This window comes from Ambystoma mexicanum, chromosome 2q, assembly GCF_040938575.1.
Source record: "Ambystoma mexicanum isolate Mex_15411 chromosome 2q, UKY_AmexF1_1, whole genome shotgun sequence".
In the NCBI taxonomy this organism is placed as follows: domain Eukaryota; kingdom Metazoa; phylum Chordata; class Amphibia; order Caudata; family Ambystomatidae; genus Ambystoma; species Ambystoma mexicanum.
The window spans coordinates 400,744,112-400,758,325 of NC_090924.1; positions in this window are offsets into that span (position 1 = coordinate 400,744,112).

Sequence of the window (14,214 nt, forward strand, 5' to 3'; positions counted from 1 at the left end):
GTCCTTTCAGAATGGAGATGTGGAAGTACGCATCCTCCAAATCCAACGACGACAGGAAATCGCCCCCCTCCAGCTGTCCCAGCACGTGCTGGAGGGTGACGATCTGGAACTTCTGTACCTTGATGTACTTGTTCAGTCGTCGCAGGTCCAGGATGGGGCGCCATCCTTCTGTCTTCTTTTTCACGAGAAGTACCTTGAGTATACTCTGGAGCCCCGGAGCCTCTTCGGGACAAGCTCAATGGCACCTTTTTTGAGCAACGCCCTTACCTCCAATAGCAGTTGAGGGACGTGATTTTCCTTCCTGACCACGGGTGGAATGCGGGGGCACTTTTTTAGAAATTTGAGGCCTGGGCCAGGGCGTCCAGCTCCCAACAGTCAGTGGAAATGGACTCCCAGACGCTGACGAACTTTGCCAGCCGGCCTCCCACCGGGGTGCTTCGGTGGGGGCCCGACACCGCTGTCGGTTCAATCTTGCTTGGCTCACGCCTTGCCGCCTTGGCCTCCCTGGCGACGACGGCGGGCCCACCCGACTTGCCTCGTCCTCTATAGGCTTCCTGTGACGAGGAGCGGGCCGCTGGGCGATACGCAGAGGAGCCACTGCCGAATCCCTTGGAGGCACCCTGCTTGCCTCCGGTGCTCCGAAAGGACGGCCTTCGTTGCCAGAGAACGCCTAGGGCCCTAGCTGTCTCCGTGTCCGCCTTGATGGCTTGGAGGGACTCATCCACCATTTTCCCAAACAGGTTGTTCCCGTCGAACGGCATGTCCAACACCTTGGCTTGTACATCCTGGCGGAAATCCGACCTTGTCGTCTAAGGCAAACGCTGTTGCCTAGCTGGCGGAAACCGGTGTCGGCAATGTCCGTTGCCACCGTAATGGCGTGGTCGGCCGACGCCACTTCGCCTTCTTGCAAGATCTCCAGGGCCTCGGCCCTCTTGTCATCCGGTAGGAAGTCCAACAGGGGGGCAATCTTGTACCATAACCCCCTGTCGTAGCGGGCCACAATCACGAGGGCGTTGGCCGCCGAAATTGTTGTTGCCGCCGATGAGATAACTCGTTGTCCCATTCCGTCCAACTTCTTCCCTTCGCCGTCAGGGGGGGAAGTTGACGTTGAGGCCGATGCCCCCCCTGCTTTCTTCTTGGCCGCCACTGAGACGACCGAGTCAGGGGTCGGTTGTGCCCTAAGGCACAAAGGGGCCGCATCGGGGACCTGGTACTTCTTCTCGTACCAATCCCTCTTGGCAGGCGTCGTAGACGGGTTCTTGAGAAGGGTGAGACCCTCGTCCCAGATGTCATCCAGCAGAGGCACGGCGAGGACTGCCTTCCTCTTGGCCTCGCGCTGTTGGTAAAGGAAACCTTCCTTTTTCATCTCTTCGGGGCAGAGCTGAAAAAGCTCGGATGCCCTGGCGATCATTGCATGGAAAGATCCGATCTCGTCTGACGGGGAGGCCCGGGCTGGCGATGGGAGCTCCGTCCCGTCGTCACCGCCGTCGTCATCAGTACTCGTCGTGGCCGTGTCCGTTCCTGTGTCATCCCCAGGGACGGGGGATGTGGGTAAAGGCCGAGCAGGCCGCGAGGGCTGAGAAGGCGGGGCTGGATGGATCCGTCTTCTCTTTTTCGGGGGGCTTCCCGCCGGGCCCGGCTCTGGTTCCTCCGTCGAGCCTGGTTCCGGATCCTCCGTCGGTGGTAAGGGCAATCTCGTCCTTATCTCCGAACATAAGGATTGTATTGCCAACAAAATGGCCGCCGAGTTATCCTGCCGCTCCGGAAGCGACGGGAGCGTCGGGTGACTAGGACCCTCGCCGGTGCCGCCGTCACTCTCGTCGTCACCCTCGTCGGGATCCCTCCCATGGGGACGGGCCTCTTCGACGCCCTCGTCAAGTCCCTCTAAGACTTCTACCAGCTCCTCCTCGGATGCTGTGTCTGTGTCCACAATGGCCACTGCCCCCCCTCTTTTTCGCCGGGGTCTTCACGGGGGTCTTTTTCGATGGGTCTGAAAGAGGCTTCCCTCCACGGAGGCAGGGAGACTCTGGGCCCCGAGGTCGCCTCCACTGGTGTAGCCTCCACAGGCTGCGCCAGGGCCGCCGCGACTCCCTCGATAGAGGCCTTGGCCGGGTGAATCAAGGCCTTCACCGCCTTAGGCGTGCTTGAGGCCTTCACCTTGGGGGGAGGGTAACCGCCTCGCTCCCCCTCGGCCGAATCCTTCGAGATCGACCGGGGCCTCTCCAGAAGCTTACCCGGGTTCTCTGATTTCCTCTTCCCCAAACCAGAGCGTTGGCTCGTGGTTGATGGTGCCGGGGAAGGCGCGCCCTGCCTGGCAGCCGAAGAGCCCGACTGTTCGGCGCTCCCGGTGCCCGCAGACTTGCGGTGCTTTGCCTTCTGTTGGGCCCCCGTCGCCGGGGCACCCTCACAGGACTTAGAAGACCGCTCTGACTTCTTCTTCTTCTTCTCACCTGACGGACTTCTTCCTTCCAGCCAGTTGGAGAGACGAAGGTGTAGGTACCTGATGGTCCATTCCGACATGTTGCTGCAAAACGCACAGTCCTTCTCCACGTGCGTTTTGTCCTCATGATGGCAGTAGAGACATTTCGAATGCTCGTCCTCCTTGAACACATTCTGTAGCTGGCATCCAGGGCAAACCCTGAACAGCTTTCCGGGCGTCAAGCTTCCTTTTTCCTGGGCCATGTTCGGGTAGGCCGCAGAAACTTCTGGAATCCCCCAAGAAGCGTAACTTGACGAAATCTTCACTCTTGAGGGGCGTAGAAAAAAATCCGACACGGATACCTGTTAATCGGATGTAGAGACGGTGGAGCTTGAGGCTATTTGACCGAAAAATGAGAAATTCTCTTTGAAAAAGCGCGAAAGCTTGAGAGCTAAACACGAGGACTCCCAACACTTGAGCGTGTGGTAAAAATCTGAAGATGGCTGCCAGAGGCGGGCTTAGGGAGAGGGCAGTCATTGGCTGGGGCTGGGGCAGTATGACCCAGAGACCAGTGATTGGTTACTACTGAGAAAGACAGATCAGAAACGAAACTGATACTGAATTTTTCTTTACCGAGGATTCCCGGCCTGACGACGGGGAATATTCATGAGCATGTGAATCCATGCCAGACCCCATGCTGGAGAAGAACAAGTTACTCTTTACCTTGTAACGTTCTTTCGACGGGATGTTCCTCCGACGTATTCCTTATCTTTGATAATACGTTTCCAGCTTGCTGGCCTCGGAATTTTTTTTCTGTAGAGGGCGTTGCGCGTCGACGTCCGCCGAGTCGATGTCCCTCGACGGCCACTGTGTCGGCGCCGACGTCACCATGCCCATAAATAGCCACGCGCGGCGTCCGTTGCTCAGTTACGTTTTGTAGCATAAGAAAAGTCATGCCTGAATCGGTTATTGACCTTGAAGGAGCGTAAGCTGCAACCACAAGGGAAGTATTACTGCAGGGATGGATGGGAGGGGCGATAAGGAATACGTCGGAGGAACATCCCGTCGAAAGAACGTTACAAGGTAAGAAGTAACTTGTTCTTCGAAGGGATTGTGTCCTCCGACGTATTCCTTATCTTTGATAGACTCCCATAGCAGTGGCATGCAACTGGAGGTGGGAGTAAGAATGTTATGTATCCGTTTAGGGATGGACCGAATGTAATACGGCCTTGCCAAATCTGATCTCTTGACTAGTGGAGGAATCCAGGTTGTAAAATTTTGTGAATGTATGTGCGGACGACCATGTGGCAGCCGCACATATGTCTCTGACCGGTACCCCTCTTTGGAGAGCCGAAGAGGCTGCGATACCCCTGGTTGAATGAGCCCTAAGATTTTGGGGTGGCTCCTTCCCTGCCAGTTTGTAACATTCACCTGTAGGACAACTTTGTCCTTGTGGAAAGTTGTATGTGGGGGTTTGCAGGAGAGAGCTTATAGCTCGCTCACTCTCCTAGCAGATGTTAGTGCTACCAATAGGACAGTTTTAAGCGTGAGAAATCTCAGCGAACAAGAGTGAAGTGGTTCGAATGGAGTGCCCATTAGGAAGTTTAAGACTAAATTTAAGTCCCGTAAGGGAACTTGGAACGGTTTTGGAGGATAAACATTAGTTAATCCCTTGAGAAATTGTATCACTAGAGGTAGTTTGAAATACGATGGTTCCTCCGCAGTACGCTTGAAGATTGAAAGCGCTGCAAGATAGCCTTTTACAGTGCCAACTTGAAGGCCTGAGTTTGCCAAGTAGAGTAGAAAGGATAACACCGTTGGTATACCACATGAAAAAGGGTCGATATTCCCTTCTCTACACTAGCTGCAAAATTTGTTCCAACGGCAGCAGTATAAAGACTTTGTTGCTGACCTTCTGGCCGAAAGCAACACCTCCATGACGTCATCAGGGAGATCCCAATCCTTGAACCTCACCCTTTCAGAAGCCAAGCGTGAAGGTTGAGGGTTCTGATGTCTGGATGTAGAACCTGACCTCCCTTCTGCGAGAGAAGATTCTCTTTGAGTGGAAGACGGATTGGAGGGCAGATGGACATATCTAGAAGGTCCGGGTACCACCTTCTCCTGGCCCAGTCCGGGGCAATTAGAATCATGGTTTTCCGGAATCTTCTCAACCTCCTGATCATTTGAGGAATAACAGGGACTGGAGTAAATGCGTAAAGGAGTGGAAACTCCCAGTCCACTACGAACGCGTCTCCTAGAGCTCCTCTCGGGGGAAATTCCCTTGAACAGAACAGATCACACTTCTTGTTGGTGCTTGTGGCGAAAAGATCCACCTGAGGGGTTCCCCAAAGGGCAAAGATCTCTTGAAGGACTTCCTGAGCTAGCTCCCACTCGTGGGAGACTGTGCTCTGCCTGCTCAGAGCGTCTGCTGTCAAATTCTTCTCTCCGGCTAGGTGGACTGCCAATAGAGAGATTCCTTCTCAAAGTGCCCAAAACAAGAGCTGCATTGCCTCTCTGCACAGTGGCAGTGACCCTACGCCTCCTCTTTTGTTGAGGTAGTGCATGGCCACCATGTTGTCTGTCATTATCAGGACATTTCTCCCCTGTACTGATGGCAGGAAAGCTTTCAGCGCTAGTCTGATCGCTCTCAGCTCCAATAGGTTGATGTGTAGTCGGAATCCGATGGAGACCAACAACCGCTGATGGTCAAGTCGTTGGCATGGGCTCCCCACCCCGTGAGCGAGGCGTCTGTGACTACTGTTATCTCCGGCCATGGTTCCCAAAACAGTTCTCCTTTTAAGATGTTCTCTGGATAGGCCCACTATTGAAGGTCGCGGGCTACTTTGTCCGGAATCCAGAGGAGATCTGTCATTCTCCCTGAGAATTTTGACCACTGAGTTGTCAGTGCCCACTGAAGAGATCTCATTCTCAGGTGGGCCTCTGGCACAAGGAAGATGCAGGATGCCATAAGGCCTAGCAACCTCAAAAAGTCGGAGGCTGGGAGACGTTGGGCATTTTGAAACTTGTTGACCATCTGCAGAATATCTTGAGCCCTCACCTCTGGTGGCGAGGCTTTTCCCAGGGAAGTGTCCAGGACCGCTCCAATAAACTGGAGTCTCTGTGATGGTATCATCTGTGACTTCTTTAAATTGAGGGAGAAGCCATGTTTGTGAAGGAAGTGGCAGACATAATCTAGCTGGGTCTGAGCTTGTTCCGAAGATACAGCTCTGATCAGCCAATCGTCTAGGTAGGGGTAGACGTGGATCCCTTCCCTCCTTAGACTCGCAGCCATTACCGACATTAGCTTGGTGAAGACCCTCAGGGCGGAGGTCAGCCCAAATGGCAGAACTCGAAATTGATAATGAGAGTCGCTAATTGCGAACCTCAGGTATTTCCTGTGTTTGGGATGGATTGGCACATGGAAATAAGCATCCAGAAGGTCCAGAGATACCAGCCAGTCCTGGAGCTGGAGGGCCTGAAGGATCCGAGAGAGAGTTACCATCTTGAACTTGTCCTTCCTGAGGAACTTGTTCTTCAATTCTCGTAAGTCCAGGATGGGTCTCAGTCCTCCGTCCTTCTTCGGTATGAGAAAGTAGGGGGAGTACCAGCCCTTGTTCCTGTCCGCTACAGGTACCGGTTCTATGGCACCTTTCTCTAGCAGGTCTATAATTTCCTGCAAGAGAAGCGGATCTGGAACTTTTAGAGAGCTGTTCCCCGGTGGATGACTCTGAGGGATTTGTAGAAAGGGTAGGCAGTAACCCTGGGCAACTGTCTCCAATGCCCAAGCATCTGACGTTATAGCCTGCCATTCCGTCAGATGAGTTAACCTGCCCCCCAGGTGTCTTGTGTGGAAAGGCCTCAGAGTGGTGTGGGGACGGCTGATGCAGATGCCGAGGGTAAAGAGACACCTGTTTCTGCTGCCGCCTTGGTACCTTTGACCCGTCCACCTCGGGTGGATCTCCTTTGGCCTCTTTGAGCCGGCTGTCCTCTGCCTTTCCCGAATGCAGAATAATAGCGAAAGGACTTTCCTCTCCCAGAGGTGCCTGAGGGGCAAAAAGAAGTTTGGCGGATAGCCGCTCCTAAAGATTTTGCCGCTGCTTTAGATGTCTGCAACTTTTCCAGACTGTCATCATCTTTTTTCCGAATAATGAAGAGCCGTCAAAGGGCATATTCAAAAGTCTGGCCTGTACATCTGGAGCAAAGCCAGACTCTTGAAACCATGCATGCCTGCGGATTGTTGTACTTGCCGCCATGACCCTGCTGATACTGTCAGCGGAATCGATGCCAGTTTGAAGTGACTCACACATGGCATCCTTGCCATCTTTAATAATGTTAAGGAAGGCTTCCTTTTCCTCTCCTTCGGGTATGCAGTCAGCCGCTGATGAAGCACACTCCCACAGTGTGTGACTGAACCTGGCGAGCGTACAGGTGGCGTTGATGGACTTCAACGCCATACTACAAGCAGAGAAGACTTTCTTAGCCATAGGATCGTACCTCTTGTCATCTCTATCCTGTGGGACAGTAGGGTAAGCGGTCCTGCTGCTTGATGAAGTTGCCGCTTGCACCAGCAGACTCTCTGGAGTCGGGTGTTTCGATAAGTATTCAGGGTCAGCAGCAGCTACCCTATACTTGGCTGATAATCTTTTGTGGACAGCAGGGATAACTTCAGGAGTTTCCCAGTTAGATGCAATTTTTCTTTGTAAGGCTGTATGGAAGGGGACCACAGTTTCCTCCTGTGGACCTTTGTCTAATATGTCTGTCAGGTCATCCTGCTGAAAAACAGGCGAAGGCGCAGACCAACCCATGAATTCAATAATTCTCGCCATCAGGGTTCTATAGGGTGTTTCGGCATGTTCCCCTGGGTCTGGCTTAACAAAATCCACCTCTGGGGAAGTGTCCAGCCCACTTGTCTCATGTAATGACTCCTGTAGGTCTTTCAACCTTCTTTCCTCAGAGGTGAAATCCTCTGAAACAGGTAGTGTGGACCTCTGCAACTCGAAGGTTTCCTGGTCAGAATCTTCCCCCTCTTCATAAATTGAAGATAATCCAGGGTACTCTGACCTCTGAAATGGTATAAAACCCATTTCTAAGGCAGAAGGAGCTGAATTCGTCATTATTGGGCGAGAAAACATCAATGTCGTCGACGCTGATGTGACAGGCTTCGAAGGCATCGAAAACGGTGTCGAGAAAACCGGAAGAGGCCTCGAAGAACTCGAGAGGATCGGAATCCTACTCGAGGACATCGACGACGGTCTCGGCATCGTGCCGGAGACTCTTGGAATCACCATTGGCTGTGGAGTAGCCGTGGTCTTCTCTTTCATCGGTGTCGATGTTGGCGTCGACGATGGCGTCGAGTCGATCGACCGATGCGTCGAAGAACGCTTCGACAACGGCGTTGATGGCGCCTATCCATGCGTCGAAGGGATCTTCGACAACGGCGTCGAAGACGGTGCCTTCTTACCCGATGGCCCTTGGCGCTCTCGGGTGGAATGTTTTGACGGGTGCTGCAACTCGCGGCGTTTTGATTTTTTGGGTTTTTCACCCGGGGTATCACCCTCAGCTGTCTTCGAGGGGGACGAGGCTGCTTTCTCAAAGACGCTTAACATTTTCTTCCTGAATTCCTCCCACTCAGCCTGAGAGCTGTGTTTTGTGGGGCAGGAGACCCTTTCTGGGGAAACAGAAGACGACGAGGAAGGGGATCTTCGACGTCTCTTTTTTGAGTGTCTTGATCTTGATGAATGGTGGCAGCTACTTCGAGATCTAGAATGGGATGTTTTCGACGGCGAGGAGACGAATGCCTCGACTCGGCCGAAGAAACTTTCGAGGAGGTTTTGACTAACTTACCTCTCTCGAGCTTCCCCTTGCACTCCTTCAAGGCTTTCGCCGTCATGGACATGCAGTCCTCACACTCCGAACAATGGTGCTCGGCTCCCAAGCACCACAAGCAGATCCTGTGTGGATCCGTTATCGACATTTTTTTACTGCAGTCTCGACATTTTTTGAAGCCGGATCACGGCGTTGTCGGTTCCGATGAAGATGCCATCGAGAAAGAGTTAGTATATTTCGAGTAGATGTAGATTAGATTATCTGACTGAACTGAACAACGATGTTCCGAGGCCCCACGAAGCGCGGAAAAATGGAACTGAGCAACGGACGCCGTGCGTGACTATTTATGGGCATGGTGACGTCGGCGCCGATATGGTGGCCGTCGAGGGACATCGACTCGGCGGACGTCAACGCGCAGCGCCCTCTACAGAAAAAAAATTCCGAGGCCAGCAAGCTGGAAACGTATTATCAAAGATAAGGAATACGTCGGAGGACACAATCCCTTCGAAGATGTCCTTTCATTTACCGATGTGCTTAGCCAAGTGTCAGAAGGGTCTGAGAAAAGTGAATCCTGAAATCAGTAAGAATTCTGACTTTTTGTGTGTGTTAGAAGAAGTTGAAGACAGATATTATGCTCCCATTACTGTGGAAGAGAAGTGCAATACATTTGCAATGACTGACACAGGCTCACAGGCCACAATTATTTCCAAAGAATTGGTAAAAAGTATCAATGAAGGGAGGTCTCCACAGAATCAGATCAAAGTGAGACAGAGTGAAGGCCCGGTACATAACTTGAACTGTCAGGAGGTGCCTATCGAGGGTGTCACTGAAGTTGACATAAAGATAGGAAAACACAGAATGAAACAGGAAGTATTGATCACATCTATTTGTGAAATGCCATTCTTGATGGGAACAGATTGCTTGAAAATATTGTCTCCTCTCATTGATGGGGTAAATGGGGTTCTGTGGTCTCTAACCAAAAAACCATTAAGGTCTGAGACAGTAAAGTTACAAAACAGCAGTGTAAATGAATGCCATACTGTTGCCAAATCGAATGATGCAGTGGAGATGTACCTACAGAATAGCTGTGTGCCTAATGTCACCGTTATTTTGGTGTGTCAGGACAAAATGCAAAGTGAAAAAGAAAAACAATCTGTGCAGATTTATTTGGGCCCTAGGAAGAAATGGCAAACTAAAATAGATGAACGCACATTGCGATTCTATTTAAAAGAGGAAAACTGCAAACAGAACACCATTCCTAAAACAGACACAGAAAAACACATCACCACTCTTGCTGAAATACATATGGAAGATGAGCAGCCATGGATTCACGTTGGTATAAATGGCCATTCTAAAATCATAAAAGCCATTTTGGCGCTTGAACAGGAAAGGAGTTTTATTAATGAGAAACTACCGCAGAGAATAACGGAAAGGGAGGAGATCCCAAAATTTAGAATTAAAAACCAATATATCTCTGGTTTGGACAATCCAGATTTTGAAAATCGAATTGCAGGAAGGTGCATGCTAAAGATTAATGTTGGACAAAAAAAAACATCTACCACAATGTGTGGATAGTGAGTGGAACACAAAATGATTTTTATCTGGGCAATTATATATCATGCACAGGATGTGCATGGTGTTAGATTTCCTAAACCAAAAAATATGGTCCCGGCTAGGTGGGCCTGCGCCGGAATTTGAAGACAAAAGAAAGGCTTATCATTGTGCACAATAAAGGATGTCAAGATATTTATTTAGAAGAGAATTCCTTACTAGGAATGGCCATACAAAAATCACATTATACTGCAGATTTCAATAATATGGTGATTGGAAATATCCCTGAGAGATATGTAGATGCACAGAGTGTGTTGCCAGAATGCCTGGATTCTCAACCCAAAGGGATGTTCAAGATTCAATCTGTATACCCTTATGATTCCAATGAGACAGTGTGCCGTCACCAGGAGAATTGTATAGTATTTGAATTAAATGAAAATGAAACAGGAAAACAGCACATTGAAATGTAGGCTGATATGTCAAAATATTTAAAAGTGGCAACCTTGCAGAGAGATACAGCCACACAGCTGGAAGAAAGCACAGAGGTTCCTCCATTGGAGGATTTCCCAGAATTTTCAAAAATGGTAGAGGAGCAGATTCTGTTAGAAGATGCCTGTGATAGCGAAGAAGATAAGAATGAATTGAGAAAAATATTTATGGCATTTATAAGGACGTTTTTGCCAAAGACGCATATGGTTGCGGCCTTAGTGATTTACATGTTGCCACATTACTATAGGGGTGTGGTAGAAATCCAGTATTTGTGCGCCAATATCAATTGCCACTGGCATGCTTAGAGTCATTGGCAGAGATCATTAAAAACTTGGAGTCTAGGGGAATTATTAGACCCATTCATAGTACCTCCAACAATCCTATTTTGGATATATTAAAGTCAAATGGTCAATGGCGTTTGTGTGCAGACCTGAGGGAATTAAATAAAAGAGTGCCAGTGTCTAGATGGCCACTGCCATTCATTGATCAAGGCTTTGCTCAAGTGCATGGGTCAAAGGTATTTACCAAATTAGATCTCACATCTGGGTATTGGTGTGTGCCATTGGCAGAGGACATTCAGAATTTATTTGCATTTTCATTTGATAAAACACAATACGCCTGGTCTAGAACACCATTTGGGTATGTCAATAGTGGAAGCAAATTTAGCATATTTTTGAGAAAAGCTATGCCAGATGCAGCGGAAAGAGGAACCATAGTGTATGTAGATGATGTCCTGATAAAAAATGAAAACTTAAAAAGTAATTTGATGAAATTAGACATGTACTTGACAAATTGCAAAAGGCGGGTGCCAAAGTATCTTTACAGAAAGCCCAATGGTGCAAGAAAAGGTGAACTTCCTAGGCCATGAAGTAAATGAACATGGGTTAAATCCACAAAAGAAAAAGGTGGAGGCCATACAGAAATTGAAAGATCCTAGAAACATGAAAGTTTTAAAAAGTTTATTAGGAATGACGGGATATAACAGGAAATGTATTGAAAATTATGCTGAAATCACTCAACCATTGACTAAATTATTGAAGCTGAATACGCCATGGAAATGGGAAAAGGAGCAATCTGAGGCCGTTGCTAAATTGAAAGAATGCCTCATAAAGGCACCATGCTTGGCGTATCCCATAAAGAACAGAGATTTCTTTATAGAATAGGATTCACTGAGCATTGTATGTCAGTAGTGTTATCTCAAAAACATGATTTGAACCATAAAACTATTGTTTATGCAAGTACGGCATTTTCTCAGGTTGAAATTAAATTCAGTGAATGTGAAAAGGCTCTTCTGACCACTTTGTGGGCGTTGCAACATTTCCGTCCCATTGTTCAAGGGGAGAACGTAATCATTGAGACAAATCATCAACCATTGCAGTTTTTACAGAGTAAAAGGATTAGGTCAGGCAATCTAGCACAGTCCAGAATTACTTCATGGACATTAGCATTGCAGGGCTTTCCTGTGGAAGTAAGATATGGCCAAAATAAAAAGAGCCCAATTGCTCAAGGGTTAGCAGATTTACATGACTGTGCAGCTGAATGTGTATCAGCGAACTAGAGGTGGAGCCCAGTTTGCAGGAGTTTGAACAATCACCACACAAAGCTTTTGATGAAAATATATGCAAGGAATTGACAATTGTATGTCGATGGATGTGCTTTTCACATTGAAAATGACAGCAATAAACAGTTGGTGTCAGGGATAGGAAATGTCTGGTTGAGATGTGAGGACATTCCTAGTATAGGAATGAGAATTTGGGCTAGAAGTAGCCAGGTAGAAGAGTTAGCAGCCATTTATAAAGCAATTAGTACTGCAGTGGATAACAAATTCAGTGAAATTGTCCTGGTGACTGATTCTGATTATGCACAAAATAGCTTTGTAGCATATTTGCCTGGCTGGAAAGCAAGAGGCATGCTCACATATAACAAAAAGCCCCTCAAACATGGGAAAATGATACAAGCTATATTAGTGTCAGTGAATGAATTAACAGTATACTGGAGGAAAATTCGTGGACATTTGAAAACTCCAGGAGAAGATAAGGAGGGAAATGATAAAGCAGAACAATTGGCTAAGATTGGGGCTGTTATGGGAGAATTGTTGCCCATTGAACACTTGATTGGTGAAATACAAATAGATGCAGTTAGACGCTCTAAAGCTCCAATAGAAGTAGAACAACCAGTAGTGCAATGGAGTTATGATACACCAGATCAAGATTTGATTAAGGTGCAAAAAGATGACCCTGTGTTGGGGATCTATTATAATTATTTCATGGACCCCGAACAAAATCCGAATGTGATGCAGAATGCTTTATGAGGTAATACGATGTTAAACAACTTTTTTGGTGGATGTTTGGGATGCTACTTGAAATATGGATTCTTAGGATTGCTAGCACTTGTATGGCACACAACACTTCTTGTAGGAAGCTGTTGCTGCTCACCAACATACACACACACTTACATGCAGGGATACATTTGACCTCACAGTGTAGTAATTAATTGAGCCATGCTCGAGAAGAAGATCCAGCAAAGCATCCAAAGTAACACTGTCTGCTGTGACTGCCTTTGTCATTAGCTCCCAAATCATCTGCCCACATAACACCTTCCATTCCATTAACACAAATGGTCCCCTTCTAGATGCAGCTGGCGCCTTTGCAGAGAGAACGTTTGGTTGATTCAGGGCATGCCACGATAGGAATGGCACATTAACTGATCCTACCTGTTCCAAACTCACCCCTCTCTCTGCCCCCTCCCCAGTCCATAGCCAGTTGCTCCTCCTCCATATAATAATCAATCAGGGGAGAGGAGTCACAGCCTTGCCACTTAAAGAATCAGATAGGTGAGTTGTTGTTGCCACAAAGACCATCATTACGAGTTAGGTTTAATTTTTTATCACACAACCGCAGGTAATAAAACAACCCACCACAAGCCTTCCATTATGCATGTTCAGATTCTCTGATTACAAGTAAAGAGAAAAACAAAATAACCAGAGTGAATGGGTTCTAAAACAAGTGCTATTTACCCTTAGGTGGTGGTAATGCTTGGCATGTAACTGCAATCAGTTATAATGCCCAGACAAACTCAATTAAACAACAAAATGGGGCAACTTGAATCACAGACCAGAATTTGCAGGTCCTACAATTTACAGTACGCTGACCAAGGCTGCATCAGCACATTCTACAGAGAAGACAAGTGGCACAGAGAGATTGGCAAAGTGGTGTCCCGTGATCGTGGGCGAAAGCAGCCTCACAGATTTCACTAAGATATTAATGGGACCTAGGAGATTGCTCCTATGCAAGACATGTCAGCTGGGGTAAACTGGATCTTAATCCGAGTGCGAACGATATTGCGGGCATCATTCTTGATAAAAATGAAAGTGCTTTTAAAAGTAATATCTTTGAAAACTGAACAGCATTTGCGGCATAATTTTCGAAGAAAAACTGCATGTTGAGGAGCCCCCCTGTTGGGCAATGTGTGTCCTTTCTACGTTTTTCCTTGACTTTTGCCAAACTTCATCGGCACCTTCCAGCCGCTGCCCCTTTGGGCCTTCCAACATGGCCGCATCCATTGTCACCTGCCTGTTTTGCCTGGCCTGGCCTGCTCCCCATCCCATTGGTTGCAAATGGCTTGTTAAGCCAATCGGAGCAACCGGGAGGTGGGAGCCGGCACCACCACTGAAGGCCCCTGTCTGCTGCCAAGACGCTCCAGGGTGAGACGTTGTCCCCCCTTGCAGTATGCTTGAATGTGCCTTTCAACTTGACTCTTGCATTTATGTGTCGCAGCCGCCCTGCAACATGGGGTAGGCTCCATGAATGTGCCCATCTGATTGACTCTTGCATTTCTGTGTCGCAGCCGCCCTGCAACATGGGGTAGGCTCCATGAATGTGCCCATCTGATTGGCTTTGCATCTCTGTGTTGCAGCCACTCTGCAACAT